General features: G+C 38.0%; 2 long non-coding RNA genes across 2 annotated transcripts; both read right to left on the bottom strand.

The window, feature by feature from the left end:
* Positions 1-2,229, bottom strand: LOC146905120 (uncharacterized). The gene is made up of 2 exons (XR_015019763.1): positions 2,004-2,229; positions 1-238 (listed from the first exon to the last, which is right to left on the bottom strand). It is a non-coding gene; the product is annotated as an uncharacterized LOC146905120 (long non-coding RNA).
* A 3,811-nt stretch (positions 2,230-6,040) lies between these two features.
* LOC146905119 (uncharacterized) lies at positions 6,041-8,269 on the bottom strand. The gene is made up of 2 exons (XR_015020043.1): positions 8,044-8,269; positions 6,041-6,278 (listed from the first exon to the last, which is right to left on the bottom strand). It is a non-coding gene; the product is annotated as an uncharacterized LOC146905119 (long non-coding RNA).
* Between the last annotated feature and the right edge of the window lie 3,280 nt (positions 8,270-11,549).

Raw genomic sequence — 11,549 nt, 5'->3', positions numbered from 1 at the left:
TAGAAAGTCTGGCACGCGCGTTAATATTAGTACTGGATACATTAAAATATACAACAATTAAAAACTTCGAATGAATAATATTTACATCAAGTTACGTTCGTAAAAATCATAATACAATACAACTCATCCATACATAAAAATACATCCTTGATGTCCATAATGTCCTGCAGCTTTACGAACGAACTCTTGAAGTAATATCCATCCGGCTCCGCACATACATAATCATCATCCTGCTTATCTGAAACAAATAAGGATTGGGATGAGACATAATGTCTCAGTGAGTTCCCCTAAATCCTAGGCTATAGGCAACCTCAAGGGGAAACCTACGGTCACCACGTGTCTACATTACAACCTGACGGTTGATTATACGTGTGTGGGGACATGCATACTTAGACGGTAGTGCATATTAGGGCCGTCATAGTCATATCTCACTTGTTATAGGCTTCTCACCTATACATGGCATGGCGGTCGAGGGGGAACCTAAAACCGCATTGCCAAGATTACACTTTATGTATCGAGGCCTAATCCTAACATAATCATGACACGATGCTAAACCGGACGATTAGGGGAACTTAAGATCGTCATCGGTATCATGTTCATAGCTTGCTATATACATAACTTATACTTGTCTTAAAGCATCTAATGCTCTTATTCCCATACATAATCGTACCTGAGTTCATACATGTTCATAATCATAATCGTAACATACATAAACGTACTTAAGTTCATTCATATTGGTTAGCGTTGAACAGACAATGTTATCTTGATTCATTTTACGGATAGTCCCGGGTGGAGTAACCCCGAAATCAATCCCATACATGACCGATGTACGTACATCGGACTCCCTCGGTGTCGTGCGCGTCCCTTGCGGCTTGAACCGTTCCCCTTAGGTCGAGAACCTCCCGTATCCCCCTGGCGTGGATAACAAGAGACACGAACACCTACGTCTTGCTTACTCAGTGACATGCGGGTCCCTTACGGCTTGAATCGTTCTCATAATGAGAACCCCTTGTATCCCCCTGATGTGGATATCAAGAGACATGTCACCTACACTTATTAAATCATAGTCTTGTCGTGCATATAAGTTAAACATGTACATACTTGATTGTTTACCTCGGAACCTTAATCGAACCGATTAGTGGTAAACTCTTACTGGTTCATATTAATACCTAATCATGGTGGAGAGACTAACTAGTCAAACCACGGCTTACGTACTTGCTAAATCATACTAGCTCATGTGCGAAGAGATTACACTTCGCGTCTTATCATTCTAGGGATTCTTGCTATATTCTAGTTCTCGACTAGCTAAGCCGAGGCTCTACATACATTCCCTTTCTTAGTTCATTGCTACCCCATCATGCTTAAACTCTCTTGAGTCATCTTCGTGACCCATGTTAAATTGCCATGATTATCGATTCAAGTTCTATGGATGATTGGTACATTTTCTATTAATTTCGAGGACCCAAAATGCCATAACCCAAGTAACAAACCATTTAGAAATTCTAAGTTTTAACCAAGACAAGTTGGTTCCAGTTGTAAAATAGGTGAAAACAGTAAAAATATACGTCAACACGATCGCATCGGACCCCCACACGACTGGCCCCAAGCACCCGAGCACAAAACAACACAAAAGTTGCCCTGTCAGGGGCGCCTGGCGCCAGAGAGTGGGCGCCTAGCGCTGGCCTCTCTGACTTTGGGCGCCTAGCACCCTTGTCCAGGCGCAGCGCTGCGAACCTGCGTGTTTCGGCTGCGGGTTCGTGGCATTTTCGACCCAAAACTCCAATTTTTGATCTCCTAAATGTACCAACTCATTCCAAACATTGTTAACAAGTTTATGTACTAAAAATAGCTTACAAGAACATATATAAGATCAAGTTCCATGGCAATTTATCATGTAATCACAAGGCATGGCTTTAGGTTCAATAAAATGTCATAGAAGCTAAACTAGCACAAAACATGAATATCCAACCCCAAAGGTAGGTTACTCTACCTATAGAACTCACCTCTAATGTTTGCACTTGACCCCCAAGCTTTCAAGCATCCTCATCACTTCACATATTGAAACTTAGCTTGCTTCCAAAGCTCTAAGTATCACAATCCATACTCTAGCTCTTCAAGCCCACTTCAAATCATCTTTCCTTTAATTCTTGACCAAGAAGGAACCTTACCAAGCTCAAACCATGCTCCAATCATCACCCTATCTTCTTGAGATTCTCTTGGTGATGAGAAGTAAGGAAATTAAACCAAATCCCAAGCTCCCAAGTAACTAAAGACCTTGAAGGAATCTTATACAACATGATTCATGATTTTGGAAGAAGTTTGAGAAGAATTGAGGAAGAGAAAGAGGGAAGGAGGGCGTGTGAGTTCTAGAGAGAGGGGAGAGCAATTGCCAAACTCAAACCCTAGAGAGAGAAAGTGAATGGAAAATGAATGATTTTGAGACCAAATCCAAATAAATATCCTTTGGCGTGAAAATACCACTTTGCCCTTGTCTTAAGCGTTTTTAAAACGACTCTGATATTTTTCCCGTATTATGCTGACATGTCATAAAATATCTCCCACTACTTACTTTCCATGAACTTTCGTCCTCTGATAAATTTAACAGATAAAATTTCCATTAGCTGACGAGCGGGATGTTACACTCTACCCCCCTTAAAGAAATTTCGTCCTCGAAATTTAGAGACCAACTATCAATCCTCATGACAAAAACTTATCATCTATAGTCTGAGTCAAACATTTTTTTTTTCCATTCATACATATCCAAGGGTTTATCGCATCATGTCCTCTTCTTGTTCTTAACCCACATGTAACTAAACATAGCCTTCTTGATCTTAATATCACTCAAACTTAGAGTTATCTTAGTATATCATGATTTGGAACTTACCTTGCTACACATAGGCTTATTGTTTCGGATTCGTACCTTACCCATTTAACATAAACCATTCATAAAAGTATCTTATCATAAACATGTACACTCAGGATTTGCCTTTTAACTGGATTCCTACCGGAAACCAGGTTTGCCCTACAGTGCTTGCTTCCAACATTAAATATCTTTTCATGCCTACATAATCTTCTTTACCGCACGTTGCGACTTATGCCTCTTACATTCATTACTCATATAGACGGTTCCACGAATCACTTATCTCATTTCAAAGCCTTAGGAAATTTTCGATCTCATTGCAATCTCATTGCATCTTATCATCCGTACTGAGGGTAACTTATATAGCTTGACATGAAAAAGTGAAATCAATTCACCACTTCATCTGATAATCTATTAATTAGCATCATGGTTCACATACTCTTGAAACTTACTAGCACATCCACCTGCACATACATCGTATACTCTTAACACACTTCTGTGTATCCTACTTGTTATTGACTTCATACGCACGTTGTCGTTTCCATAACATGTACATACTTTCAAGTGCCATCTCTTGTTAAATGATAACGATACGTGTTCTAAAATCTTCCTTAAAGAAATTTTTTTTTCTTAAATTTTGGTATTCGGGTTCTTGGAACGAATTTATACATGACTAAAAAGATTTTATCATTTCTAAAACTGATTGTATAAAGGTGCCACAGAACCACCGGACGAGTTTCGATATTTTTGGAAAAGATTTAACCACTCGCCCAAAACTTTTCCACGACAAGTTGGTCCTGAAGTTTGTACGTCGTAAGTGAGTCCACTTATAACGGACCTCATCGGTTTCAAAAATGTATAATTCCATAAGTTTAAATAAAAACATCGTTCCCAAGCTCCATAATACCAATCTTAACTTTTAAAAGTTTTAAAATCATGACTTAACATGTCTTAACAAGTATCGTTTTCACTCAACAAGTATTGCATACAAGAGTATGATTCTCCTTGCATCATCTCGAGAGTTGCATCTCCTTTCATGATAACATACTTAACTTCGAATATAAATTCTTTCCTTATTCCACCGATATACATACTTGCCATACCGCTTACATATCCATAAACAATCCTCGGACCTCTTAACATAAACTTATTCCTCTTCTTCGGAACACTAACTTGATTCTCCACATTAACTCATTCGGTTATCGCTGGAGCGTTAATACCTTTTCCGAAACCGGTCGCCATTCTTGATGCTTTGATTCTTTACTAAAATTCATACATACTAAAACTTCCATGTTTCATAATTAACGATTAGCTTCCATGGCGCTACTCTGATTCTCACCGGTTGGTTTAAACCATTACTCTAATCCGTTAGAGCGACTGAGACTTCATATTCCTAATTACCACTTAAATACTAACTTCTTGAACTATTCTCAAGATCTTCCATGTTGTAACCAACATCACAACCTTACACTTGTCTTGTGAATTCAAAACTCATGATGGTTTATCTTATGCTCATAAGACTTGACTCGGGGGTAAACCTCACCTTCTTGCTGGTTGCACTCACCATACATATCATATCTGAACTTATTTTCGAGTAAACTCAATTTCCATTAACAACCCATCTAGCACTTGAACATAACTTTCTTGAACATCTAATCTTTGTACCTTCGCATTCTCGCGGATTATATTTTGCTTAATCATACCAATGCTTGCTCATTAATTTTTCTTTTAAAGAAAACTTCGTAAACTAGCGCACGGGTCACTGACGTTGATGGTTTTCTACTTTATAAATATATTGAGTTTAGGTCCCGGCCGTTGCTATAAAATCATAGAACGAGTTGATAACACATACGTGTCATCAATTCTAGATTTTAATAAGTCTAGCTCGCTCTACGAGTATCGTAGCAAACCGGTTCCTAGAAAAACTTTTATGAATTTTCAAAATGTCAACTTCAATCACCCATATGCGTAATTCTTTTAAACTTTATAACTCAACATCATATCGAACTTTAGCAAGTCTATTAAGCAAAACATAGGTTCGAGAGATACACCATAATTCCATATAATCCGAGAACCTTTTGATTTCTTATAACTTTACACCGCTTTAACTTCTTACTTCATACCTCATGCATAAATATCGGTTACTTTCCTTTTAAATGCCGGAACTTCTATACTCTTGATCTTAACTCGTTCTTGACTCTTAACACATTGACTCCCAAAGCTACCTTAAACCGTATCGATTTCGTTGATGGTTGCCCACGCCCTTTTCCTTAAAAAAAAATCGTAGGATGTGATATGCATTCATTACTTGATGTCATAAATTATTTTCATCACATAAAAGATTATTGTGAAGACATCTCCCCAATAGTCATTGCAAACCATAGGAACGAGCTAGTAGGTTTCATAAAAACGAAAAAAATTTCGTCCCAGGCTTGCTATTGGTGAGCTTCTCCAACTCTATTTTTCAGAAAACATTTATTGTATAAAATTCTTATCCTCAAGTATACAATGCACATTATTCATTCCTATCGTCGTAAAATATTCTATAACATATGCATGGCAATCATCAACCTTTTTCGATACAATTCTTGGCACGTCGGAAATCAATGCCTTACTCCTGATAACATAAAACTTTCTCTTGAATCCTTAACTTCATTCTCATATTGCTATCCTGAGAGCCCGCTGACTCCGTCAACATACGCCGACCTCTTACTACCTTGTAGCCTTATTCGGACATTCTAGAATATCATAAATCCGTTCCAACAACAATTCTTACCGAAACTTTTGGTCATGGTTAGATACATATATCCAACTTCTTCACTTACGGGTACATAAAGTATCACTAACATCTTACCTGACATTGTTGGAACGTTCCTTCTTAACATACCTTACATTCCCGGAGGATTCACACTTCCACTTGATTAATTCACCGGCCACCTTTTGGCACGGTCAAACTTCTTCATCATATACTTCATTCCTCCTGGGTCCTATTCAGTTCTCAGACATCCGTTCTAATCGTTGAATGCTAAATTGAGGTGATCAGGCTCAACTAACAACAACAAATAGAACATCTACCCGGAACCCAATGGTCCCACTACCTTTGTTGTAATTTAATGACCCAAGGCACGGTTTGAATCGACCTGCTCTGATACCAATTGTAACACCCATACCAGACGTATCTAGAAAGTCTGGCACGCGCGTTAATATTAGTACTGGATACATTAAAATATACAACAATTAAAAACTTCGAATGAATAATATTTACATCAAGTTACGTTCGTAAAAATCATAATACAATACAACTTATCCATACATAAAAATACATCCTTGATGTCCATAATGTCCTGCAGCTTTACGAACGAACTCTTGAAGTAATATCCATCCGGCTCCGCACATACATAATCATCATCCTGCTTATCTGAAACAAATAAGGATTGGGATGAGACATAATGTCTCAGTGAGTTCCCCTAAATCCTAGGCTATAGGCAACCTCAAGGGGAAACCTACGGTCACCACGTGTCTACATTACAACCTGACGGTTGATTATACGTGTGTGGGGACATGCATACTTAGACGGTAGTGCATATTAGGGCCGTCATAGTCATATCTCACTTGTTATAGGCTTCTCACCTATACATGTCATGGCGGTCGAGGGGGAACCTAAAACCGCATTGCCAAGATTACACTTTATGTATCGAGGCCTAATCCTAACATAATCATGACACGATGCTAAACCGGACAATTAGGGGAACTTAAGATCGTCATCGGTATCATGTTCATAGCTTGCTATATACATAACTTATACTTGTCTTAAAGCATCTAATGCTCTTATTCCCATACATAATCGTACCTGAGTTCATACATGTTCATAATCATAATCGTAACATACATAAACGTACTTAAGTTCATTCATATTGGTTAGCGTTGAACAAACAATGTTATCTTGATTCATTTTACGGATAGTCCCGGGTGGAGTAACCCCGAAATCAATCCCATACATGACCGATGTACGTACATCGGACTCCCTCGGTGTCGTGCGGGTCCCTTGCGGCTTGAACCGTTCCCCTTAGGTCGAGAACCTCCCGTATCCCCCTGGCGTGGATAACAAGAGACACGAACACCTACGTCTTGCTTACTCAGTGACATGCGGGTCCCTTACGGCTTGAATCGTTCTCATAATGAGAACCCCTTGTATCCCCCTGATGTGGATATCAAGAGACATGTCACCTACACTTATTAAATCATAGTCTTGTCGTGCATATAAGTTAAACATGTACATACTTGATTGTTTACCTCGGAACCTTAATCGAACCGATTAGTGGTAAACTCTTACTGGTTCATATTGATACCTAATCATGGTGGAGAGACTAACTAGTCAAACCACGGCTTACGTACTTGCTAAATCATACTAGCTCCTGTGCGAAGAGATTACACTTCGCGTCTTATCATTCTAGGGATTCTTGCTATATTCTAGTTCTCGACTAGCTAAGCCGAGGCTCTACATACATTCCCTTTCTTAGTTCATTGCTACCCCATCATGCTTAAACTCTCTTGAGTTATCTTCGTGACCCATGTTAAATTGCCATGATTATCGATTCAAGTTCTATGGATGATTGGTACATTTTCTATTAATTCCGAGGACCCAAAATGCCATAACCCAAGTAACAAACCATTTAGAAATTCTAAGTTTTAACCAAGACAAGTTGGTTCCAGTTGTAAAATAGGTGAAAACAGTAAAAATATACGTCAACACGATCGCATCGGACCCCCACACGACTGGCCCCAAGCACCCGAGCACAAAACAACACAAAAGTTGCCCTGTCAGGGGCGCCTGGCGCCAGAGAGTGGGCGCCTAGCGCTGGCCTCTCTGACTTTGGGCACCTAGCGCCCTTGTCCAGGCGCAGCGCTGCGAACCTGCGTGTTTCGGCTGCGGGTTCGTGGCATTTTCGACCCAAAACTCCAATTTTTGATCTCCTAAATGTACCAACTCATTCCAAACATTGTTAACAAGTTTATGTACTAAAAATAGCTTACAAGAACATATATAAGATCAAGTTCCATGGCAATTTATCATGTAATCACAAGGCATGGCTTTAGGTTCAATAAAATGTCATAGAAGCTAAACTAGCACAAAACATGAATATCCAACCCCAAAGGTAGGTTACTCTACCTATAGAACTCACCTCTAATGTTTGCACTTGACCCCCAAGCTTTCAAGCATCCTCATCACTTCACATATTGAAACTTAGCTTGCTTCCAAAGCTCTAAGTATCACAATCCATACTCTAGCTCTTCAAGCCCACTTCAAATCATCTTTCCTTTAATTCTTGACCAAGAAGGAACCTTACCAAGCTCAAACCATGCTCCAATCATCACCCTATCTTCTTGAGATTCTCTTGGTGATGAGAAGTAAGGAAATTAAACCAAATCCCAAGCTCCCAAGTAACTAAAGACCTTGAAGGAATCTTATACAACATGATTCATGATTTTGGAAGAAGTTTGAGAAGAATTGAGGAAGAGAAAGAGGGAAGGAGGGCGTGTGAGTTCTAGAGAGAGGGGAGAGCAATTGCCAAACTCAAACCCTAGAGAGAGAAAGTGAATGGAAAATGAATGATTTTGAGACCAAATTCAAATAAATATCCTTTGGCGTGAAAATACCACTTTGCCCTTGTCTTAAGCGTTTTTAAAACGACTCTGATATTTTTCCCGTATTATGCTGACATGTCATAAAATATCTCCCACTACTTACTTTCCATGAACTTTCGTCCTCTGATAAATTTAACAGATAAAATTTCCATTAGCTGACGAGCGGGATGTTACACTCTACCCCCCTTAAAGAAATTTCGTCCTCGAAATTTAGAGACCAACTATCAATCCTCATGACAAAAACTTATCATCTATAGTCTGAGTCAAACATTTTTTTTTTCCATTCATACATATCCAAGGGTTTATCGCATCATGTCCTCTTCTTGTTCTTAACCCACATGTAACTAAACATAGCCTTCTTGATCTTAATATCACTCAAACTTAGAGTTATCTTAGTATATCATGATTTGGAACTTACCTTGCTACACATAGGCTTATTGTTTCGGATTCGTACCTTACCCATTTAACATAAACCATTCATAAAAGTATCTTATCATAAACATGTACACTCAGGATTTGCCTTTTAACTGGATTCCTACCGGAAACCAGGTTTGCCCTACAGTGCTTGCTTCCAACATTAAATATCTTTTCATGCCTACATAATCTTCTTTACCGCACGTTGCGACTTATGCCTCTTACATTCATTACTCATATAGACGGTTCCACGAATCACTTATCTCATTTCAGAGCCTTAGGAAATTTTCGATCTCATTGCAATCTCATTGCATCTTATCATCCGTACTGAGGGTAACTTATATAGCTTAACATGAAAAAGTGAAATCAATTCACCACTTCATCTGATAATCTATTAATTAGCATCATGGTTCACATACTCTTGAAACTTACTAGCACATCCACCTGCACATACATCGTATACTCTTAACACACTTCTGTGTATCCTACTTGTTATTGACTTCATACGCACGTTGTCGTTTCCATAACATGTACATACTTTCAAGTGCCATCTCTTGTTAAATGATAACGATACGTGTTCTAAAATCTTCCTTAAAGAAATTTTTTTTTCTTAAATTTTGGTATTCGGGTTCTTGGAACGAATTTATACATGACTAAAAAGATTTTATCATTTCTAAAACTGATTGTATAAAGGTGCCACAGAACCACCGGACGAGTTTCGATATTTTTGGAAAAGATTTAACCACTCGCCCAAAACTTTTCCACGACAAGTTGGTCCTGAAGTTTGTACGTCGTAAGTGAGTCCACTTATAACGGACCTCATCGGTTTCAAAAATGTATAATTCCATAAGTTTAAATAAAAACATCGTTCCCAAGCTCCATAATACCAATCTTAACTTTTAAAAGTTTTAAAATCATGACTTAACATGTCTTAACAAGTATCGTTTTCACTCAACAAGTATTGCATACAAGAGTATGATTCTCCTTGCATCATCTCGAGAGTTGCATCTCCTTTCATGATAACATACTTAACTTCGAATATAAATTCTTTCCTTATTCCACCGATATACATACTTGCCATACCGCTTACATATCCATAAACAATCCTCGGACCTCTTAACATAAACTTATTCCTCTTCTTCGGAACACTAACTTGATTCTCCACATTAACTCATTCGGTTATCGCTGGAGCGTTAATACCTTTTCCGAAACCGGTCGCCATTCTTGATGCTTTGATTCTTTACTAAAATTCATACATACTAAAACTTCCATGTTTCATAATTAACGATTAGCTTCCATGGCGCTACTCTGATTCTCACCGGTTGGTTTAAACCATTACTCTAATCCGTTAGAGCGACTGAGACTTCATATTCCTAATTACCACTTAAATACTAACTTCTTGAACTATTCTCAAGATCTTCCATGTTGTAACCAACATCACAACCTTACACTTGTCTTGTGAATTCAAAACTCATGATGGTTTATCTTATGCTCATAAGACTTGACTCGGGGGTAAACCTCACCTTCTTGCTGGTTGCACTCACCATACATATCATATCTGAACTTATTTTCGAGTAAACTCAATTTCCATTAACAACCCATCTAGCACTTGAACATAACTTTCTTGAACATCTAATCTTTGTACCTTCGCATTCTCGTGGATTATATTTTGCTTAATCATACCAATGCTTGCTCATTAATTTTTCTTTTAAAGAAAACTTCGTAAACTAGCGCACGGGTCACTGACGTTGATGGTTTTCTACTTTATAAATATATTGAGTTTAGGTCCCGGCCGTTGCTATAAAATCATAGAACGAGTTGATAACACATACGTGTCATCAATTCTAGATTTTAATAAGTCTAGCTCGCTCTACGAGTATCGTAGCAAACCGGTTCCTAGAAAAACTTTTATGAATTTTCAAAATGTCAACTTCAATCACCCATATGCGTAATTCTTTTAAACTTTATAACTCAACATCATATCGAACTTTAGCAAGTCTATTAAGCAAAACATAGGTTCGAGAGATACACCATAATTCCATATAATCCGAGAACCTTTTGATTTCTTATAACTTTACACCGCTTTAACTTCTTACTTCATACCTCATGCATAAATATCGGTTACTTTCCTTTTAAATGCCGGAACTTCTATACTCTTGATCTTAACTCGTTCTTGACTCTTAACACATTGACTCCCAAAGCTACCTTAAACCGTATCGATAGTTGATGGTTGCCCACGCCCTTTTCCTTAAAAAAAAAATCGTAGGATGTGATATGCATTCATTACTTGATGTCATAAATTATTTTCATCACATAAAAGATTATTGTGAAGACATCTCCCCAATAGTCATTGCAAACCATAGGAACGAGCTAGTAGGTTTCATAAAAACGAAAAAAATTTCGTCCCAGGCTTGCTATTGGTGAGCTTCTCCAACTCTATTTTTCAGAAAACATTTATTGTATAAAATTCTTATCCTCAAGTATACAATGCACATTATTCATTCCTATCGTCGTAAAATATTCTATAACATATGCATGGCAATCATCAACCTTTTTCGATACAATTCTTGGCACGTCGGAAATCAATGCCTTACTCCTGATAACATAAAACTTTCTCTTGAATCCTTAA

The sequence above is a fragment of the Medicago sativa genome, chromosome 7 (assembly GCF_051527215.1).
Source record: "Medicago sativa cultivar Bolivia chromosome 7, Bolivia_mono, whole genome shotgun sequence".
NCBI classification, from domain to species: domain Eukaryota; kingdom Viridiplantae; phylum Streptophyta; class Magnoliopsida; order Fabales; family Fabaceae; genus Medicago; species Medicago sativa.
This window is presented reverse-complemented; position numbering and strand designations above follow the sequence as displayed.